The sequence below is a fragment of the Leptinotarsa decemlineata genome, unplaced genomic scaffold (assembly GCF_025532065.1).
Source record: "Leptinotarsa decemlineata unplaced genomic scaffold, Ldec_3_MD MMD2_P_RNA_scaffold_7, whole genome shotgun sequence".
NCBI classification, from domain to species: domain Eukaryota; kingdom Metazoa; phylum Arthropoda; class Insecta; order Coleoptera; family Chrysomelidae; genus Leptinotarsa; species Leptinotarsa decemlineata.
Window position 1 is genome coordinate 2,413,573 of NW_027412534.1, and position 23,224 is coordinate 2,436,796.

The 23,224-nt window shown below is 35.0% G+C and overlaps 1 protein-coding gene across 1 annotated transcript in view; it reads left to right on the plus strand.

The window, feature by feature from the left end:
- The window catches only part of LOC111516184 (5-hydroxytryptamine receptor), a 616,569-nt gene extending 593,834 nt beyond the window's left edge, over window positions 1–22,735 (plus strand). The window contains exon 6 of the mRNA XM_074170181.1: window positions 22,249–22,735. The gene's annotated coding sequence lies outside the window, so the exon portion shown is untranslated. The remainder of the gene's footprint in view (window positions 1–22,248) is intronic.
- The last annotated feature ends 489 nt before the right edge of the window (window positions 22,736–23,224 follow it).

The window sequence follows — 23,224 nt, forward strand, 5'->3', positions numbered from 1 at the left end:
ATGATTGTTTTACTTTTTTATAATTATTCATATCAATATTTCCAATTTCAAGTTTCTTGGTGCTTTTTTAAAGTTTATCCAAACATATTGAAATTGTTCTGAATTCGTATAAATTTCTTGAGGTTCATTGGCGGTAGATTCGGATACATTTCATTGAATTTTCTACATGTTCTGCTGATAATTTTGTCACACTGTCCAAAAATAATAAACAAATTCATAAAAACTTCGTTTGAATAGTTTTGTTCCATCGTTTTGAAGGTATTTGCAACTTCTGAAGTGACGAAAATGACGATATTATTAGGAGAATGTCACAACGCTACTGTCAAATAGTAATCATGGCCTGCTTACCAAATACCGAATGGAAATACCATTCTGAAGGGACATTTTCACAAATAAATGTTCATAAGTCCGAAACTTGACTAGTTAGGTATAGGTATGATATACATAGAAAGAAAGCAAATTTCAGCAGCTTTCCGAATTTTCAATAATATACAGGGTGTTCCATTTGAAATAATCAAATTTCAGCAACTTTTTCAAGCAAACGAAAAAACTTTTTTTTTACCACCCTGTATTGAAGTAACGGAGATTAGGCTGACGTGTGGGAAGTAACTCCAAACCAAATTTCGATATCATAGTACTTCTTAACTAAAAGATATCGGCAATTTTAGAAGTCATGATTTTCGAAGAAAAAAATTTAAATTAATTTTTATTTCGAAAACGGTAACAGATAGGTATAGAGAAATATCAAGAAAAGTTGTCGGGCAATTGTTGGAGATTCCAAAAATAATATTATATACAGAGTGTTCCATTTGAAAAATCAATGTTGCTACTGCTTTCTAATAGAAGCGGCAACACCGCATTGTCGAAAATATTTTAGTTGGCTAGAGAATGTCCGAATATGCCCTCCATTAAATTTTCAAAGTGATCCGTTGTCTGGTTCACCAGAAACGTCTAATGTGCCATCCACCGTGAATCAGCCTGTATATTCAATACTTTACATTGGCTTTACTTTTTACAATTTCAACAAATTCCAAGTTTCTGAGTTTTATTCAGCCAATTATTGTTGAACGTGTAAATGAGTTTGTAATGTAGTGACAAAATGATCAGAGAGTTTTCACATTTGAAAAAATAGTCAGTAACGGGGGGTTATCAAATCGTATTTGATCATTCGGTAAGTTACCCGAATTCTTCAATCTGTTAATTCTTTAACATTCTGGAAGATTGAGTTTCGAACTCTTCTCTTCCAAATATTACACGTTATTGTGGTAAATTCGAATACCGCCTGCCACTGGTGAGCATTGTACAAAAAACTGAATGTTATTTTCTTTTCGTGATTTTTCTTATGCTGGAGTTTTTCAGAACTCGAGGTCGATTCTTCGTCATTCAATATTATGCTACAGTTCATGATGAACTCATGTCTTTCTGCTGAAAAATGATTTGCAACTATGGATTTGATCTTTCCATTCAAGAAACTACTTTCATTGAGAAAAATACCTTCCTGTTCACCGATTCTTCATGAGTGTTCAATGTTTAAAAATATCTGTCCGTTCAAAGTTAGTCAAAATAGAGTCCAAAGAAATCTGTTACAAGTAAACGAACATAAAAGTGAAGCTAATGAAAGTGTGTTATAAAAAGGCTTATGTTTTCGAATGAAAAGCGAGCTTTTCAAGATATGAGGGCTAGAATTTTCCCACTGGGAGCCCGAAAGCTTCTATGTAGCTATTCAGGGCTTCTTTCTGTCAAAGACAATTTTAAAGTCGAGATGAAATGTAGACAGACACTGAACTCATTTTCATTGCTGAATGAAAGAAACCATTCTGTAGCCAAGCTGTCAAATAACACAACTTCTCGAAGTTCTTTCATTTAACAAGCGACTGAGCTTCTAGCGGCAGTATGTGCCCATAATTCCGGCCAACTGCTAATGTAATATGCCGAGTCTGGCTCTACTGTACTCGTTTACGCGCTCAATATTACTTTAATACTTTTCCCACTATATTTAATTGTTTTCTGTTTCGGAAAAATGACTGACAGAGTGAATCAAATATTTGCCTTGAATTGATTCGTCTGATCCAATATTAGTTTCTAATTTTCAACGTTTCAAACCATTCTTCATGGCATTTAGCCCCCAGACTCTCTATTGAAATCATTTCGTGTATGATTTTCACATTCATTTACCAAGCAGGTAATGTAAGTGCAGTCTTTAGGTTCAAAGAAACGCACCTCTTTGAAATATTTTCGTTGAAATGCCTAACGAGTCGTTTCGAACGAGAAATGTGCAGTACAAGAATGAAACATAAGATTTAACTTCAAAAGCGCATCCGTTCTCATACACACTAATTTGAAAGGTAACAGATAATAAGAGAAACATCTAAAACGAGAAGTGAAGTTCCTTGATTTTTCGTTATTATTCCTCAGCACTCACAAATAGTAAAGGATGTCTTGTGAATCCCGAAAGATATTTCAATTTTCTATACAATGAACTTGACAGTTTTTGATTTTGTAACAAAACAGCACCACCACTGAAGGCCTGTTCAGTTTTTGAAATTGAAAATAATTGTTACGCATAACGAGTTTTAGTTGAAAAAGAAATTTTATCATAATGAATCTATTTACAAAAAAATAATTTTGTTGTAAAGAAGCGTTAAGTTGTAACTATTCAGTGTTATAAATAATTGGCTAGGAGCTGCTTGCCAAACTGGAACCATAATAAAAATATGATTTGAAAAATCCCACGCTTTTTAACAATTTTTTTTTTCATTTTTGTGAATACGAGGATTGCCTTTTATATTTTGGTATTAGAGAACAAAAACAAATATTAATCAACGAAAATCACTTTGTTTCTCAAAATATTTCCCATGAAGATCTATACACTTTTGCGTGCGTTCAAACCAATTGTCGAAGCACTTTTGCCACTCTGATTGAGGTATCTCCAAAACATGCATTCTAAATGCAGCAACCGATTCTTCAGGTGTCGAAAAACGTTGACCTCCAGTTTGTTTTTTACGTGCGGGAATAAAAAGAAGTCATTTGGTGCCAAGTCAGGACTATACGGCGGATCAAATCGATGTTTTGGCTTCTCAAAAATGCAGTTGTGTGAGAACTCGCATTGTCGTGGTGAAGAGTGATTGATCCATTTTCGGCGGTTGGTTTTCCTGATTTCTTGGAAGACATCTGGCAAACAAATGATTGTGTACCACTCAGAATTGACTGTTTTGCGTTGTTCTAGTGGTACGGTTGCGACATGTCCAGTTTTTCCGAAAAAACAGGCGACCATTTGCTCAAAGTGCTTCGTGTGCGAACAACTTTTGTTGGATTTGGCTCGTCTTAAAACACCCATACAGTCGACTGCTGTATACTTTCGGGCTCATACGCGGACATCCACCATTCACACATAGTTAAGAATCTCGGGAGTTATTTCTCTGCAATGCCTCATGATATTCTCTCTCAAATATTCTAATGTTGTTGATTCTATCTCATACACTTCAGACTCCAAATTATTTTATTGAAAGAAACCTACAGAAGTGAGATCCGGAGACCTTCGTGGTCATTCTGTAGGACCTCTTCTGTCAATCCAGCGACCAGGAAAATGATCATCCAAAAATTGTCGCACTGGAGCTGCATGATGAGGAGGTGCACCATCATGCTGAAAAACTCTTTCGTTTTCGAATAAATTCATATCTCCTTCAATTGCCCTATTGATGCACGGTATTATTCGATTCTCCAACATATCCAAATATTTATCACTAGTCAAATTATCATCGATGAAAGAAGGTCCTATGATGTGGTCACCTAAAATTCCTGCCCAAACATTCAGTTTTTGAGGTCGTTGGGTATAAACTTGACGGCATAAATGAGGATTCGTATCACTCCAATATCGATAATTTTACCGATTCACTTCTACATTTGAACTGATAGTACATTCATCCGAAAAACTAATTTTATACAAGAAATTCTGATGCAAATTGATCCGTTCAGTGGAACTTTCACAAAATTCGATAAGTCTATCGAAATCATCTTCGTCCAATTCATAAACTAGTCTAATCTTATATGAATGAAATTTGTACTTATGAAGGATACTGAAAACATTTATTCGACTGATTATTGATTCTCGAGATGACTTACTAACAGACTGCGAATTTTCCATTAGTCCAACATGCCCTAAAACTGCAGTACAGCTTCAACGTTAACAACTCCTGAACGGTTATGCTTTTTATTGTTAACAGATCCAGTTTATATAAATTAGTTCTATAATTCTGAAACGTATTTGTGTCGTACATTTCTTTCTGGATGATTATTATTGAACATACGGGTAGCAGCTCTAGCACTATTTCCATTCTGGTAGTACAAACTAACTATTTCAATCCGTTCTCGAAGTGTATAAACAATTGCTTCTCAAGAATTCACAAAAACAGAAACACCAATTGTAACTTCACCTGGTAGGTAATCGTTATTGTAGAAAGAGACAAACACGAAATGAAGAGAACATCGAATTCAAACTAACCTAGGCAAAATGAGACTTTTGTGAAATATATATCACAAAACCACCTATGAAACCTAGGTAACAGATTGTACAGAAGTTTTTTCATGGTGGCTCAATTTCAATTCGGATAATTTTCAGCTTCCAAACTATGAGCTTCAGACTACGATGTATTCTACTTTGTTGAAATTTGTTCATCATGGTACATCTGATAATGCAAAATAATATGGGGTAATCCATTAAAAACAATTGGTGACATGCTCTGGGGGTGCGATAGGGGAAGGTACATCAAATGTGAATACGTCAAAATGTGTCCTCCTGTATACCATGGTTGACGTTTTTCACTGCACATCCAATATTCAGATTTTTGATTGACGACTTGATTATTTTGTGGAAATTCATGTTCACTGGGGATACACTACAAGAACACACTTTTGTGTATTTTCCACGATATTTCTCTATTGTTGACTAGTTTCGGCTATTACACCATTTTCAAAATTAACTGATTACATTTAAATTTGAGTAATTTATACCTAAGTTGCCTATCCTATTATAAATAATTTAGTACCTACATTTTGTATACCTGTAATATCTATGAACATATCAAAACAAAGCTTTTTATATAATGTAGGTTTTGGGAACTGGATTATAGATTCAGGAGAGGACTATTTAGATCAAGTTGTTCGTTGAGGACAGTATAATTGGGATTTTTCTTTGACTTGTTTATTTCCATAGATTCCAACAGATTCATCATTTACCCTTTTTCGCATGTGTGAAGGATCTTTAAATTATCTTTATCTATTTTATGTTTCGAATTTTGAAGATGTTCGTACATTAATGATTTTTTATGCGAATTGACATGTTCATGGTACCTTGTATCAAAATTTCTACCAGTTTGGCCTGTATATATGGCGGGGCATTCACCACATTCTAGCCAATATATACCAGATCTCTTCCCTTTGTCTAATTTAGGTTTGGCATTAAATAATCTGTTTCCTGAATTTCCGTTGGATGTGATAGAATAATAGAATACGGTAGAATCTCCGAGAATATTAAACATTATTTCTAAAAATTCAATCTACAAATATCCTTCACATCTAACGGAAATTTAGGAAACAGATCATTTAATGCCAAACCTAAATTAGACAAAGGGAAGAGATCTAGTATATGTAGACTAGAATGTGGTGAATACCCCGCCATATACAGAGTGTTCCTTAAACACATGCCAATATTTAAGGAAGTAATTCTTAGACCCATTCTAAGAAAAAACTTCCTATGGACGTATGTCCTAAACGCCCTAACTTTTGAGATACAGGGTGGCAAAGTTTTCAAAAATAATCAGTTTTTTAATAATAACTGAGATAATTTTGTAGACATCTTTGGCATATTTGGTACATATGTTCCATGCCTCAAGGCGCATTTTCTGATGTACACAAATTTGTATTTTTTCAAACAGTGGCATCCCTACGGGTTTCGCATTGAATATTTTTGAGGAAAAAGTACTACGCCAATGCTTTTTTTCAAAATAAAATCATTTTTAAAATCCTCATTTATTTTGAGAAAGTTTGATCTCCTGGTATTTCTTTGTCCGACGCATGATTTTCACTCAAAAAAATAAAAATCGACAGAAAGCAAATTAAGAAATTAGATCAATTCTAAAATAAATGAGAATCTGAAAATTGCTTCATAACGCATTACCAATTTCCTAATAATATTTGAAAAAATAATCTGCAAAAAAATAAATTTCTCACAAAAACGAGTTTTATTTTATTTTGTGACAGTAAGTCTAAACGAATAGCACAAATTTGTTAATTAGTAATAAAATCAAAACTGATTATAAAAATTGTTGGAAGTGGCCACCTGCACTTAGTATGCATGCTTTCGCCCTTCTACGCATGGAATTACGCACCCGTTCAAATATTCCCGGCGTATTTCGTATAGTTTCACACGAGGCAACTATTCGCTTTCTTAAAAATTCTAAAATATTACGGGAGTTTTATACACAATAGTTTTAAGGTGACCCCATACAAAAATTTTAACTGTTGAGATCGGGGGATCTTGCTGGCCATTGCTGAGGTCCTCCGCGACCTATCCAACGATTAGGATAAACTGTATTTAAATGGTTTCGGACAATTACACTGAAATGAGTAGGGGCGCCATCGTGCATGTACCATATTCGATTCCTTAACGCAAGTGGCACATCTTCCAATAACCCAGGTAAGTCTTCTTCGAGAAAGTGTAAATAAGAACGACCATCAAGGCGTCCTGGTAGGAAAAATGGGCCTATTAGATGATCACCTATAATTCCTGCCCATACATTAATCGAAAATTGGTGTTGGAAGTGGGTTTCGGTTATTGCATGGGGATTTTCTTCAGCCCACACATGATTGTTATGGAAATTTTGAATGGCATTTCGAGAAAAATTTGCTTCGTCTGTGAACAAAATTTGTGTCTCAAACTGCGGATTTAGTGCAATACTTTGTAGATACCACTGACTGAAGTTCACACGCTGTGGAAAATCTCTGGGGAGTAATGCCTGCACTCTTGAAATATGGTATGGGTATAACAAAAAATCAACCAAAATACGCCAAACAATTTGATGACAAATATCCAGAGTTCTAGCGATCTTCCTCGTACTCGTCTCAGGATGTTCCTCAATTTCTTGCAGCACCGCTTCCTCAATTTCAGGAGTTCTACAGGAGGTCTACCTTCCGGAGTCCCTTTCTTGAAACTACCAGTTTCCCCAAGTAGACGATGAATATTTGAAAAGGTTCGGCTATCTGGTAAGGCACGATTAGGATATCTTTCCTGATAAATGCGCCTGGCTTCTGTTGCATTACCATCGGCAAGGCCATATACGTGATACATTTGCGCCATTTCCGCATTCGTATAATTTACCATATTTACTGATATTCAGAAAAACAGCGGACTACCAAAATAACTTCAATAACACTTCAAAATCAATCAAAACGCGCTGTGACAGTTTTTAACACCAACACCTTACTTTAAACCAACATCAGTATTAGCTACTGACGTTTGTACATACAGAGAATTCGTTTTTTATTGCTATGGTGGGTACGCTGTTTTTTCTGCTTTTATTCTTTAAAAGAAATCACATATCGACAAACTCCATATTTCCAAGAGGTGCAGTAAATAAATTCTGCGTCATTTACTCCAGGATAACTAAATTTATGTTTTCAAAAATTATTAAGCGGTGCTGCATTATGACGTAATTTTAATTGGGAACAGTGCATCTGACAACAAACAATTACCTTTTAGATCCTCAATTATTTTGCAACAAGCTGATCTCTTAGTTTGCTTTCAGTCGATGCACGATACCGCATCAGATTTTTAAGAAATTTATCCTTAAGTAAAGCGATTTTTAATTTTTTAAGCGAAAACCATGCGTCGGACAACGAAAACCCAGCAAATCAAATGTGCTCAAAAATGTATGGAGATATTAAAAATAATTTTTAATTCAAGATAAAGCAGTAGCGTAGTATTTTTTTCGCCAAAAATATACATTTCAAAACTCGTACGTACGCCACTGACAGAGAAAATTAAGAAAATTGTACATTAGAAAATGCGCCTTGAGGCATGGAACATATGTACCGAATATGCCAAAGATGTCTACAAAATTATCTCAGTTATTATTAAAAAACTGATTATTTTTGAAAACTTTGCCACCCTGTATCTCAAAAGTTAAGGCGTTTAGGACATACGTCCATGAGACGTTTTTTCCTTAAAATGGGTCTAAGAATTACCTCCTTAAATATTAGCATGTGTTTAAGGAACACCCTGTATACAGGCCAAACTGGTAGAAATTTTGATACAAGGTACCATGAACATGTCATTTCGGATAAAAAATCATTAATGTACGAACATCTTCAAAATCCGAAACATAAAAATAGATGAAGATAATTCAAAGAACCTTCACATATGCGAAAAAGGGAAAATGATGAATCTGTTGGAATCTAAGGAAATAAAGTGAAAGAAAAATCACAATTCTATTGTCCTCAACGAACAACTTGATCTAAATAGTCCTCTCCTGAATCTATAATCTAGTTCCCAAAACCTATCAAAAGCTATGTTTTGTTATGTTCATAGATTTAACAGGTATACAAAATTTAGATACTAAATTATTTATGATAGGATAGGCGCAACAGATATAAATTACTCAAATTTAAATGTAATCAGTTAATTTTGAAAATGGTGTAATAGTCGAAACTAGTCAACAATAAAGAAATATCATGGAAAATACACAAAAGTGTGTTTTTGTAGTGTATTCTCAGTCAATATTCAGATGCATAGCTTGATCTGACAAGCTGAACTGCGTTCAAGAAAAATATTTTCAAACTGTTCAAAATTCTACTACAAAAAACTACAAAAAATTAAAAATGAGGTTGACTAGAGAACCGAGAAACGCGAACTGATTCTTAATATATATGAATAGGATGACTTGACTTCCTGACAATTCTCACTGTTTTATATAGAAGTATTCTGTTGGATACTGAGGGCTATGAATCTGAATGGAACGTGATCTACTCCGTTCGAGCTTGCAGAGAGCAGAGGTGTTAAAAATTTATTGAGCAATACTTGTAACAAAATGAAATTGTGAACTCGATGGTAATAGTCAACTATCGATATTGAATTTAAATAGTGGTGTACTTGTTTACAGTATCTCAATGTATTATTATCCCTATTATCCCTCCGTCATGAGAACGAAACGAATAACCTCGTGAATTAATGCACCGTAGAAAATTGCTGGACACATGAGGAAATGTGTCCTCATGCAGTCTTTTTGGATTCAATATTTCCTGAAACAATGTTCGTTTCCTAATACCACTTCAAAATTCAAATAAACTTTATGCTTTGTGCTTTATATATGAGGGAGCTTTAGCTTGGGATCGAAAATGGGAATAGATAAAATTTCTTTTTCAACTCAAACTCTCGTTGTGTGTAACATTTATTCACCAAATCGAGAACAACTGCTCAGTTACAACATTCAAGATGTTAACATACAATAACACGTTTCATGTTTGAAAACTAAACAGGCCTTCAGAACACATGGCTATTTCTCAGTAGAAATCTGTTTATTTCTTTCGGAAAGATCTTGGAAATGATTGTAGGTGTATTCATGACTTCAGAAAATATAAAATAGACATTTCCATCCAAAACAGGAGTGTTTCATCTGATTTATAAAGGAAAGATGCCTGGTTCTCATGAAAGTTAATGTTGTTTTCGAGAGTTCGAAAATATGATAAGTTCAACTAGAATAGTATTTCTTAGAGTGGTCGATAACGCCCCCTTGTGGACGCAAGGGCCTATAGGGGGAACAGAGGAGATTGGGGGGCGTTGAAGCGGTTTAGGAGGGCGATGGCTAATTTAAAAATGTTTTTTTCCTTTGACACAAACTTTACCGCTTCTTTACGCTCAACGCGCGTTTTCTCGTGTAACGCTATCTAGGGGACAAGACAGTAACTATTTTCTGTCCAATAGTTGTCAAACTGTACAATAGATGGCGGTAAGCTTCAATGCGAAGAGAGAAGTTTCCAGCCTCCATTCTCGAAAGTACTAGGCCTGCCCGCTGCCCCATATGAAAGCTAACGTGCCATCCAGCCAGTAATGTCATTCAACTATATTATGAAAGAAAGTGAATTTAGTTAGCGACTAGCTAGGTAAAGTGCTGTACGTTCGGTGGTGAATACTGTGAGTGGTGTCAGTTTTCAATAATCGATTCTTCACTTCGGCATTTTTGAAGACAAAATTATGTCGGAAGCAAAAAAGAAGAAACGGCAGTATAGCGCGGAATATATAAAATATTTATCGAAAATCCCACAAATTCATCTTCGCCTATGTGCCTTCTTTATCAAAAAACATTTATGAATTAATCGATGAAACCCTCTAGCAAGGCTACAAGATCATTTGAATAAAATGCATTCAGATAAAAAACACAAAAGTGTGACTCATTTTCAAGAACTGGAAAAGAAACACTCAGCTCAGCTAACTGAGTCGAAACCTTTTTCAGCGGCTTTTAAGCAAGACGACGACGGACTCCGAGCTTTCTACAATATCTCCTTGCTAATTGTTTAGAATAGGTAAACCTCACACTATTGGAGAGGATTGAATTTCATCGGCAATAAAAGAAGCAATACCTCAAGTGCTCCATAAACTAGCGGCAGATATTATCCGAAAATTTCCTATGAGCAATAGTTCCGTGCAAAGACGAATTGATGAGATGACTTAAAATATTGAAGAGTCATTGTACAATCATCTGAAAACTTCTAAATTCTCAATTCAGTTAGATGAGTCTACTTTACCAACCAATGAAGCATTGTTGTTGTCATACGTGCGGTTTATTGAAAATGATAAAATATATCAAGAACTACTATTTACCAGAAAAAAGACTAATATATGAAGAGAAATCATATATAATACACTGGAAAAATGTTGTGATGAGAAAGAAATTCCACTGAAGAATATTATATCAGCTACTACGGATGGCGCTCCGACTATGACATGACGTCCCACAGGCTTCATAGCGTACTTAAAAAAATAAAATTTCAGATGTGTTCGCTGTACATTGCGTCATTCATAGGCAGCATTTGGTTGCGAAAAAATTGAGTGAGCGCCTCTCTCAACCACTGCAATATATCATCAAAGCAGTCAATAAAATTCGAAACAGCTCTTTAAATGACAGATTATTCAATCAGCTTTGTGTTGCTGATGATGAAGATTTCAGCCGATTACTATTTCACACAGAAGTGCGTTGGTTATCAAGAGGTAACTGTCTGACTATTTCACAATCTATTTGACTCTGTAATACATTTCTTGTAAAACAAAGACAAAGAATTGCACGACAACCTCATCACTTCAAAGAATGATATTGCGTATTTGACAGACCTGTATAAATTATTTAATGATGTCTCCAACTTCAAGGTGACGACTTGAATTTAATTAAAATAATTGCACTTATACAAGAATAATATCGGCAAACGTGAGTTTTGCAATTTCCCTAATTCGTCAGCAGTATCCTTCAACAACGACGACTTGCTTCTTTGTTTACTTTTAGAACCTCCACAGAGTGATTTCGCAGAACGATTCCAGGACAATTTAGAATTGGAAATACCGGACTGGGTGTTGGATCCTTTTTCAAATGTCAACAAAGCAGGATCACCCCTACTGAAACTAATAACGAACGAGAAAATAAAATTCAAAAATGAATACTGAGAATTTTTGCTACAAAAGCTAATCCCGCAATTGTACCCTGGATTGTGGTCCATCGTTCAACGATTTTTGATAGTATTTCTATCATCGTATTTGTGTGAACGTGGATTTAGTTATGTGGCAACGTTGCTAAGTAAAAAGAGAAATCGGTTGCAAATTACCGAACGCGGTGACTTACGGTTGTTTTTGAGTAATTTCGAGCCTGATATCAACAAACTTGTTAAAAATCATGAAATTCATCCTTGACATTATATTAGTTTTGAAATTCAAATTGGAATGTATGTTTTAATAACATGGATAAAAGTTTTCCTAATATTACAAAGACAGTCTCATATTCACATATATTCAATTATTGAAATAATGACTGCGATTGTGATTTTTAAGATGTAGTAAAGTGAAAAATTTTGGGGGGTAATATCAGCCCGACTTGAATTTCATACTGAAAATCTTAGTTCAGATTCTTTTCTGTATTTACCCTACTGGGATCCTTTCGTCTCACTTGAAGATGGTGTGATGATCGAAAGTAGTCAACAAATAGAAAACTATTGTGGAAAATAGTCAAATGTGTGGTTTTATAGTGTTATTAGCATAAAAATACAGTACATTTCTTCAATGTTCCCCCCTTTTATTTTTTGAACGGGTCAACTCAAAGAATTGGCCCGATTTATATAAATTATTCAATAGTAAACATAAAAGTTGTTATTTTTCTATCATCTAGATTCAAAACATTCTTTGGTGAAATACACCTTCTGGGTTTTCTATTTTCCAGACCGACTTTGATATATTTTCCAATGAATGGGTGACAATTTTTGAACTTCGTAGTATTCAGGTTACGTTATAGTACAGATATTACAATGAATTTGGAACAATCATGAAATATGAATCAATTCAAAGAACTAATATTATAAAAAAAGGAAAGAAGAAAAAAGTCACTTCAAAGGTGCTGCTTCGTTTCCTCCTGTTCATAAAAGAGGACATATGCCTCATCGCTCACAAGTGATTTTGGCGAAATTGGTGAAAATTCATCTCAGATCAATTCACGAAATACGTATTCTGAAAACACTCTATTGTGTGATTTTCACTAGATAGTTTTATAAAAAGGCAACACGTGTTTCGGCGTGTCTTAATAACTAATTCTGCACATTAAATGCTATATATACCTTATTCTACAATTTGAGGTACCTGAATTTCAAGTACCTGATTCATATCGATTATTCGAGGGAAAACATAGTTATGTTTCTGTTGTCTGTATTCTGAACATTTTTGATGGAATACACTTTCTGGGTTTTCAATCAGTTATGTTTTCATCAACTAGATTCAAAACACTTTGTGAAAAACAATTTTTCCAGTTTTTTTTCAGTCTTGAGCGCAATTTTGATATTTTTCTCAACCATTCAGAGGAAGTTCACCTCTGATCGATTGAAATCCAACAGACGTCACAACTAGATTCAAAACACTGTGGAATACAATTTTTTTTCAATTTTGAGCACGATTTTAATATTTCTCTCAATCATTCAGAGGAAACTCATCTCAGATCAATTCAAATCAAAGAGTTGTCCCGACTAGAATGAATTTATATTCATTATACAAAGGAAAACAAAGTTATATGTCCATCATCTACATCTTAAAAACACTCTCTGCTGAAATACAGCTCTGGATGATGATCAATCTGTCAATCTTGTTCCATTTCCCATACATTTTTACTTCATTCATTTCGATGTCAGTTTCTTATGAATTTATGAATTATTCATAGAAGCATCGCGTTCTTTCTGCGTATTTTATATTTTCTACGGTAGTTATGGAATAATCAACAATTGAACGATAACATGAGTGGCTAACGCTAGTTGCACACACACCGATTTTGGACGGAAAGTATATAATCGGACGATATTTTATTAATAGCGGGTGCTTGCACACTCACCGGATTTTCATCGGTCAAACAATCAGTTGCTTTGTTGTCGTAATTAGCACGCACTACCAAAACGAAGTTAATGCGTATTAACTACAATTTCACCGAGCATTCGATACTGGAATGGTCGGTAAAAAACCGGTGATATGCAAGAGTGTATTTAGTCATGTACGCCACTACTTCCCGGTACTGCCAGCGATACAGTGGCAGTAGACGGCTGCTCACCGGTATTTTACCGGCGACGATCACCGGTCGGCGTGTGTGCCAGGTTCCGTTCCCACATGTGGTTTACTATTGGAATTTGGACGACCGGTACAAAGTCGGCCGTCCAAAATCAGTGTATGTGCAACTAGCGTAATACTTGAGAAAAACCGGTTGTTCAATATCGGATGTTGCCTCCCTCAGCTCCGACAGTAGCTTCCATTTTACGAGGGCGAATCAGCGGTTGAATATGCTCTTGAGCATGTTATCCCATCATTGTAACATGAAATCCTTTTTTGTTCGTAGGTGGTTTTTCGCGACTTCTCACACTTCTACCTAGATAATCCTAGACATAATTGAATGAAACTGGCCGATCCTTGATGAAAATCCATATTGAAACTAATTAAATAGAGTTTATTGTATGATTTTTACTATGGAGGGTTTAACAAAAACCGCGACACGTGTTTCGCTATACAACAGCTTTCTCAAGCGTAAACTGAAAGTTACTTCGGAATTACAATCATTTTATACTCTTATAAAGTGTGGTCCTCTGAGTGTGCAACAAATGGGAAACTTTTTTATTATCGATTTCTCAGAAAATTTTATTCTTGACAAAAGTTGGTGCATGTTCCAAAACTATACCAAGTGTACCTGAAATGGCTTTATGACAAACACCATACAGGATAGGCCAAAAAATATAAAGTTTGTTCAAGAGTAAAATACCCTTATTTCAAAAAATATAGAAATATGTTGGAGAGAAAAGTTGCTCAGAATTGTAAGTTATGTTCAGATACAAAGTCATGGCCTGCTATTCGAATTTTTTTTCTTTTGGAAAATTTTGAATTACCCCTATAAATACATATTTTTACTATTTTCATTTAATATGTATTTGTAGTAGCCACAATCAAATTAGTTTGGAGTATTTTCTATCAAATTGAAGTGTATTTGTAAAATTCACTTGGATTTGTATTTTTTTAGGTGACCGTCAACTTCATGTTTGTTGCAACGATATTTAACAGAACTCTAGAATCAAACAAATACTCTTTTAAACGAGGCAAATACTTACTAAGTCTAATGTTCATATTAATAAACTGTCAAAATCTATCCCGAATAGCCATGAACAAAAAAGGACCAATAAGCGATAGTACAGAAAAATACAGTAGGTAACTAAACAACTTAACAGGGGCTAACAATAAAAATTATCGAAGCGTCTATGTGTGTCCACTTCCTCTTTCGATCGATCTAATTGTTCGCTCATAAAATTCGTTTAATGTAGATGGCAACACATTAGCGGGAATATTTCTGCAAAGAACTCGTATTGAAGTTTCAAGCTCATCAACATTATCAAAGGGGCGATCTCTGTAGACTTTTTGTTTCAAGTATCCTCATAAAAAATAATCCAGAGGTGTAAGGTCTGGAGAACGAGGAGGCTACGTAGGATCGGTATTTCGTCCTAACCATTTATTACGAAATGTCCTATTCAGCCACTGAGAAACATTTCTAGTAGAATGGGCAGGGCATCCATCATGTTGGAACTATAACTTTTGCCGTTCTTCTGATACTGTATCATCCAAAAACTCTCCAATTTCAATTTCCAAAAAGTACCTGTCACCATTCAAATTCTCGCGATGAAAAAACGGGCCCAGTAATTTATCATTTAATATACCACACCAAACGTTTGTTTTCTGATAGTATTGATTTTTGTTGTCAATAATAAAATTTGGGTTGACTTTTGACCACCATCTGCAATTTTGTGATGATAGAACCCCATTTGTTGTAAAAGTAGATTCATCCTCAAACAGAATACATCGATGAAAATCTCGTTGTTCTTCTACTTCACTCTGAATCCACATGGAAAAATCATATCTCAAATCATAGTCTCTTTCTTGAAATGTACAAATGAATCTAGGTTTGTAAGCATAGTACTTATGTTTCTTGAGAATACGCTTCACAGAGGTTTTTTAATGCCGGTATAATCACTAATTTCTTGGGTGAACCTTCTAGGATTTTCTACTATTGGTTGAAGTACGTCAAGTTTGTTTTCTTCTGTGCATACATGTTTCGTACGCTCCGTATTATGTTTATATTCTAGTGAGCCGATTTGTTTGAAATTCTCAAAAATTCTACTTACACTTGAATAGCAAATTTGTTTGTCTGGATGCCGCTGAAAATATTTGCAGCTCCGCGCATTATTTTACCACCATCACCACAAATTAAAACTAATTCTGCCTTTTCAGTTAACGTTAATAATACTGGGCGAGGCATTTTTAATTAAGGACAAATATGAAAACGTTTTACAGGCAAGTTTTAAGAAGCCACACTATCAAACTACAGTATTGTTGTAGGGCGTATGCGTTTTTTGTTCATGGCTATCCGTGATAGATTTTGGATTGTTTTTTAATTAATGTTCTAGTTGAAGCATTGTTTTTCGGAATAAAAGAAATTTTATACTTTTATTGGCAGTTCATTCATATGAACATTCAGTTACTAAAGTATTTGCCTCTTTCAAAAGAGTATTTGTTTCATTCTAGAGTTCCGTTGAATATCGTTGCAACAAACATGAAGTTGACGGTCACTTAAAAAAATACAAATCCATGTAAATTCTACAAATGCACTTCAATTTGATAAAAAATTTGCTTGTGGCTACTTCAAATACATTTTAAATCAAAATGATAAAAATTTCCCAAAAGAAAAAAAATCGAATAACAGGCCATAACTTCGTATCTGAATATAACTTCCAATCCTTAGCAACTTTTCTTTTTAACATATTTCTATATTTTCTGAAATAAGGGTACATTACTCTTGAACGAACTTTATATTTTTTGAACTATCCTGTATGGTTTGTCATAAAGCCATTTCAGGTACACTTGGTATAGTTTTGGAACATGCACCAACTTTTGTCAAGAATAAAATTTTCTGAGAAATCGATAATAAAAAGTTTCCCATTTGTTGCAGACTTAGTGGACCACACTGTATTATACTTACTCGCATGGCTACTTTCTAATAAATGAATCTACCTGGAAAGGTCACGTATGAATTCATTAACTACCTATATGAATGAATATTTGGAATGTACCGTAAATATACTCAACTATTTTCACCTGTTAATGAACAGATTCAATAATGGCTAATTAGTCAATTCACTTTGATCGTTCATAAGATACTGACAGTTTATGAAATTGTCTATTTCCATACTCTCCAAGCTTCCTTCTGGAAATGGAGAAGCTTGTATTTATGGTTGAACTCATGTCCCTCTGTGATTAAATGAGTGGCATATATGTGGAATTCATTTTTCCATTTCGGAAATTATATTCGTGTTTCTTCATGCGGGCTCTAAACGTTCTTCCAGTTTGACTTATATAAAACATCGGTCATGACCACATGATAATTCATACACTTCCGATTATTCTGAAACCAAACTTTTATCTTGTTCATTCTTAATGTGCATGCCTGAGTTGTTGTTGGTTTTGGAAGCAATATTTACACCTTTTCTGTGCAGACAGTTTGAAATATTTATAGTGTGCTGGCCTAAGTAGGTTAAGGTTCTATAACTAATTTCATCTTCTCTTCGAATTGAGTAAACTTCTTTGAAAGCTTAACTGTATAACTTCTTTGATGATAAAGAATGTATTAGACCGCTATCGTAATCATTGTTGATGGCAATTTGTCTCATTATGTTCAGTTCTTTATTGAAATTCGACATTTATCAGTCTGTGGATCGTACTTTCCCACATCGCATCCAAGAGCATGTCACCAATTTGTTTTCAAATGGATTACCCTATATTGTTTCGCATTATCAAATGCTCCATGACTAGTAGATTTCAACAAAGTATAAAACATATGATCTGAAGCTTATGGTTCGGGAGCTACAAGTTATTTGGATTGAAAACAAGCCACCCTTAATAACTTTTGAAACAAACAGATCAATTTTTAATTAATTCTTGAATCAAAATCTAATGACCAGACAATGAAAAGGAAAAAAAATTCTTGTCTAAATGTTCAAAAATGTTTTCATCAACTTCCATACAATGGTACAAACGAGCTTTCATTGTCGCCCACACATGATCGGGAGTTATTTCTCAATGCCTGATGATATTCCCTCTCAAATCTTCTGATGTTGTTGATTCTATCTGTCACTATTTAGATTTCGAATGATCCTATAGAAATAAATCTTTAGGAGTGGGATCCGGAGACCTTGGTGGTCATTCTGCAGGAACTATTCTGCCAATCCAGCCACCAGGAAAATGATCATACATAAATTGTCGCACTGGAGCTGAATAATGAGAAGGTGTACCCTCATGCTGAAGAACTATTTCGTTTTCGAATAAATATATATCATCCTCAATTGTCCTATTGATACACGGATCAATATGAAACCAAGAAATGAGATACACTGTTTGATAGACCTGAAAAATGTAAATTGAAATGTATCCATGTTCTAAAGCCATAACTACTTGTCTATATCATTTGGTATTTGATATATGTACATATATCAATTTGCTCCTCCTGAAAATGCTAACCTTGTTAGCGATACGCGCGTCGAGTGCAAAAATATCAGTTTGGTGTTAGGGTAATTGATCTCTAGAAAAAGGTTTCAACTTTTACAACAAAGGTTCCAATCTCATCGTTTAAACCGATTTTGTGAAAATCTTAGCGTTTTTGGGTACTTTCATCAATATGGCTTTCTGGAGACCTTTTGAAACAAATGATAACATTACGTGTGAGGAATCTGTGACAATCGACAGGGATCCGGAATTTGAAAATAAGGACTTACATGTTCAAGGTCAGCGAGTAATTTTGAATATTCATGAATGCTTGAAGAAGGAAAACTGTCACACTTCACAGAATGTGAATTGTGAATAGAATATGCGAGTTAACGAAACTATCTCGTTCGACAGTTCTTCGAATCATTAAAATAGGGAGTGTTATTGACCATGCAATGAAACGAAAACGAAAGAATGAAATTCGCAAACGTTGATGGTGCTACAAAAGATGTGATCCGGTGAAGAATTTATGGTATATATCGAAAAAATTGAGTACCAACCTTGGAAATGATTTGTTATAAATTACTCGACTATCCCGATTACAATTACAAATCTTTAGAAACTCTACGAGGTGTCTTATTGTCTTGTAGTTTCAAATATAAAAAATTAAACGATCGGTTGGTCATAATGAAATCGACACGCATTGTTCAACTCCGACAAGAATATTTGAGGCAGATGAAAAGCCACCGAGAATCCAGCAAACATATAATCTACCTCGACGAAACTTCAAGGGAAAAACATGCATACCGGGAATGAAAGTGGTTTCGTTCTTAACGCTTTTCATCTGTCGGTCAAAAATACACACATCGAAAAAGTCTATGGATATTTTTAAAAATGGCAATAATTTTTTTTTAGATCGCTTTAAGGAAAAAAAGTTGACGGGTAATTATTAAACGAATGTAACTTACAACAAAATTTATTAAATGGTCAAAAATACTGATTACGCATATAAGCAAAACTAAAAAAATATGGCTCTTCTTTGGCACCCCGAAAAAAAATCATAATACAAAAAAAATTGGAATCAGTACAAAGTATGGACTCAACGCTGGTTTATTACGGCCCTACGTCTATCGTGCATCGACAAAATGAGATTGTCAATGTCTTGTTGAGGTACATTTGCTCATTCAGCGATTAAAAGCTCTCTCAATTGAAACGTTGTGTGAATGTTCCCCATATGCGGAGTAATTCTTCGTTGAAGCATGTCCCACACATGCTTGATGAGATTTAGGTCCGATGATTGTTTTGGCCATGGCAATACATCAACTCCTTCGTTGGTGAGCCAGTCAGTCACTAGACGCGCGACATGTGGACGAGGATTATCGTGCATTAGGTGGAAGTTTTCACCAACAGCACGAGCAAATGGACTGACGATAGGTAGAAGAATGGTGTCGAGGTACTGTCGAGCTGTGAGGTGGCGATTTGGAAAAACGAGATCGGTTCTGCCGCCGATCATGATTCCGCCCCATAGTATTACTGTACCACCTCTGTATGTGTGGACTTCCTGGACGTGTCTCAAACGTTCATTATTTCTAGGTCGTCTCCACAGTCTTACTCGACGAGAATCTGGATGAAATTCAAATCTGGATTCGTCTGTAAACAAAACTGTGGCCCAATCATTTGCATCCCAGTTTTGATGTTCTTGACACCACTCTAATCTTCTACCGCGATTGCCTCTCGACAAAGGTGGACATCTAAGTGGCCTTCTGTTGTGGAGATCTGCTTCATGCAGTTGATTTCTGACAGTATCACGACCAATGGTTACCTGGTGCGTCTGCTGCAACACGTTAACCAACTCAGGTGCTGTGATTGTCGGTTGTCTTCTTGCGGTTAAGACCAAAAATCGGTCTTGAACTGCAGTTGTAGCGCGTCCTCGCATTGGATGTTGTTCGGCTGGACTGCCAGTTTCACGGAAACGCCGCCACAATCGACTGATAACACTTTGGGAGACCCCCAAACGAAGAGCTACATCATTTTGTCGCATGCCACCTTGAAGAAGCCCTACAGCTCTATTCATCTCAGCCAATGGTGAGTGATGGCGTTCCATGTTAAAGCACAATATTTCCAGTTTAATTGCTGAGCAAGAACTGCATAGAATGTACAAACTCGACACTTTCTGATTATTCATTTTAGCCGAAAACCCACAGTTTGTAAAAAACTTGATAAAAGATTAGTTACCGTTTTTGCAGGCTTTGTTCAACCCATAGAAATCTACAGGGTGGTCGAGTGTACCAATTTAATCGAAATTAAACGACCTCATGCATTTATTTTTATGATATTTAATATGTTATAAAAATATCCCTAGACTTTTCCGATGTGTGTATAAAAGATTCGTCTGCTGATTACCACGAAGATATGACTGCGGCTTTATTCGAAACCTGGTTCAGTGAGCAGCTTCTCCCAAATATTCCTCCAAACTCGGTTATTGTTATGGATAACGCTTCGTATCATTCTCGGTTATTGACTACAATACCAAACAATAACACAAAAAAAGCAGGTATTGTTGATTCCATGCGAAATCATGACATGGAAATACCCGAAAAGATTCCAACAAAAAAGGTATTACTGGCGACCATAAAACAACGTAATTTCAAAAAAGGGTATATTATTGATTCGATGTGTGAAACACGTGGTCATATTATCTTACGTTTGCCTCCATACTATTGTGTTTTCAATCCAATTGAAATGGTTTGGGCCACAATGAAAGAAAGCTTGCGGAAATGCAATCAGTCACCGACTTTGAATGCTGTGGTGCTTGACAATATAAGGCGAGTGATGAATGAAGTGGATAATAGTGATGTGTGGAAGAACTGTGTGGCCTACGTTATAAAATAAGAGAACAAATATTATGTACAAATTTCCATAAATCCGATCATTATTCAACCCGATGATAATTCCACCTCATCCAAATATAGCGAAAAAAAATTTTGATTTTTCTAGCAATATTGTTGGCCTCTATTATATCGTAAATATATGTTAGATGATAATTCGGTGTGATTATTTGTTTTTCATTGTATTTCAGAGTTTTCGACTCGGAAATCAACTACCCTAAATTTCGAAGTTTTTCATAATTACCCATGGTGGAAAAATTCAGTTGAGATTACTTTTTCATGGGGTGATCAATTGCTATGATTGTGAGAATAAGTAACTGAAAAACTTGCACTGAAAAATAATATGCCGACGCCTATGTCGAGGAGGGAATTCCTTCTCTGTGCTGTTCCAATTGGTATTGGAAATACTATAGTACAAACTTACTAATTCAATCCGTTCTCGAAGCGTTTAAACGGTTGCTTCACAAGAATTGAAAAACAACAGAAGAAACACCCATTGTAACTTCACCTGGTTGGTAATCGTTATCGTAGAATGAGATAAATTCAAAATGAAGAGAATATCGAATTCGAACTTAACTAGGAAAATAAGATATTTTTGGAGTATACTTAACAAAAACACCTATGAAACTTAATTAACAAAATGTACAGAAGTTCATTTAGGGCGGCTCGTTTTCAATTCAAATGATTTTTAGTTTTCAAACTATGAACTTCAGACCATAATACAATCTACTTTGTTAAAAATCTGTTCACCATGGAACATCTGATAATGCAAAACAATTGATCTATTTGAGAAAAGTGGTGACATGCTCTAGGGGTGCCATAAAAAAAATGAATATGTGTCCCCTTGTATACTATTGTTGAGGTGTTTTTTTTCTGCAAATCATTGAACGGAAAGTTATTCAGGGTGGCTTGTTCTAAATGGAATGCACAGTATTTCCAAACTCGAGCTGAAAATTGAAATGTCAAAATTAACATGGGGTAACATTTAAAAATGGACACTATATGTACCTGAGTGTTGTTTGTAATGTAATCATTGTATTCTGAACGCAATCATTTTTGCAGGTTAGCAGCAATTGTAGCAGCCCCAGCAGTCGCCTCAGGATCACGAAACGTTACCTTTAAATGTGACTGATCGGAAGAAAAGAGGTCACGCTATGTGATTTCCCCGACTGTGGATTTCGACAGCAGTACCAGTAGTGACAATCCAAGAAGAGTTATATTGGAACTACAACATATTTCAGCAATCGGATGAAGCGGGTATTCATCTTCAGCAAATATTATTACCATCGATTATTTTTTTTGTTGAGTGTTTTCAAAATGTTTCTATAAAATGACTGATATCGGAGGTTTATTACAAGAGGTAACCAATGAAAATATACGATCAATGGTTTTGGAACCCTACGAAATTCAGTATTCGATTGGAGTTCAATCATTCAAGCCTATGACATATCAGACGTCGAATATTTATCAACTGTAAAATTCAACATCCGAATCTGATCTAAATAATTGTTGAGTTGTCATCATGAATACTAAAAGAAGTGGAATTGCAGTAACCCTATTTTCCAAAAACATTTTTGGCAATGTCTAAGGGTGGATTCAACCAAATCAGAGTCGTATGTCGTAAGTTTCACATTTCAAAATTCATGTTTTTCATCAATACAATTTCAATTTTATCTTCAGCACTAAATGCGCATTTCAATTACATTTTATGATACGTCAACCAAATTTCGCTCAATAATTATGATATTTTGAAACTTATCGCCAAACAGTTTGTGTTAGAGCATCCTAGATTACGTAGTTTTTGATGTTGTGAGATATAAAGCTACTTTATTCTTTCCAAACCTATTTTTGACAACCGCGTATACGACTTAATAAGATTGTATATCTGCTGACTGTATTTCAGATTTCAGGCTATACATAACTCTTTATGAAGGATACATTTTTATTCGTGAAATCAATGATGAGAAAGTTTCCCATATGTTGTCGACTTAAGTAGACACGCTGTACGAGGGCGGTACTAAGCCTCACCGTCGGATGA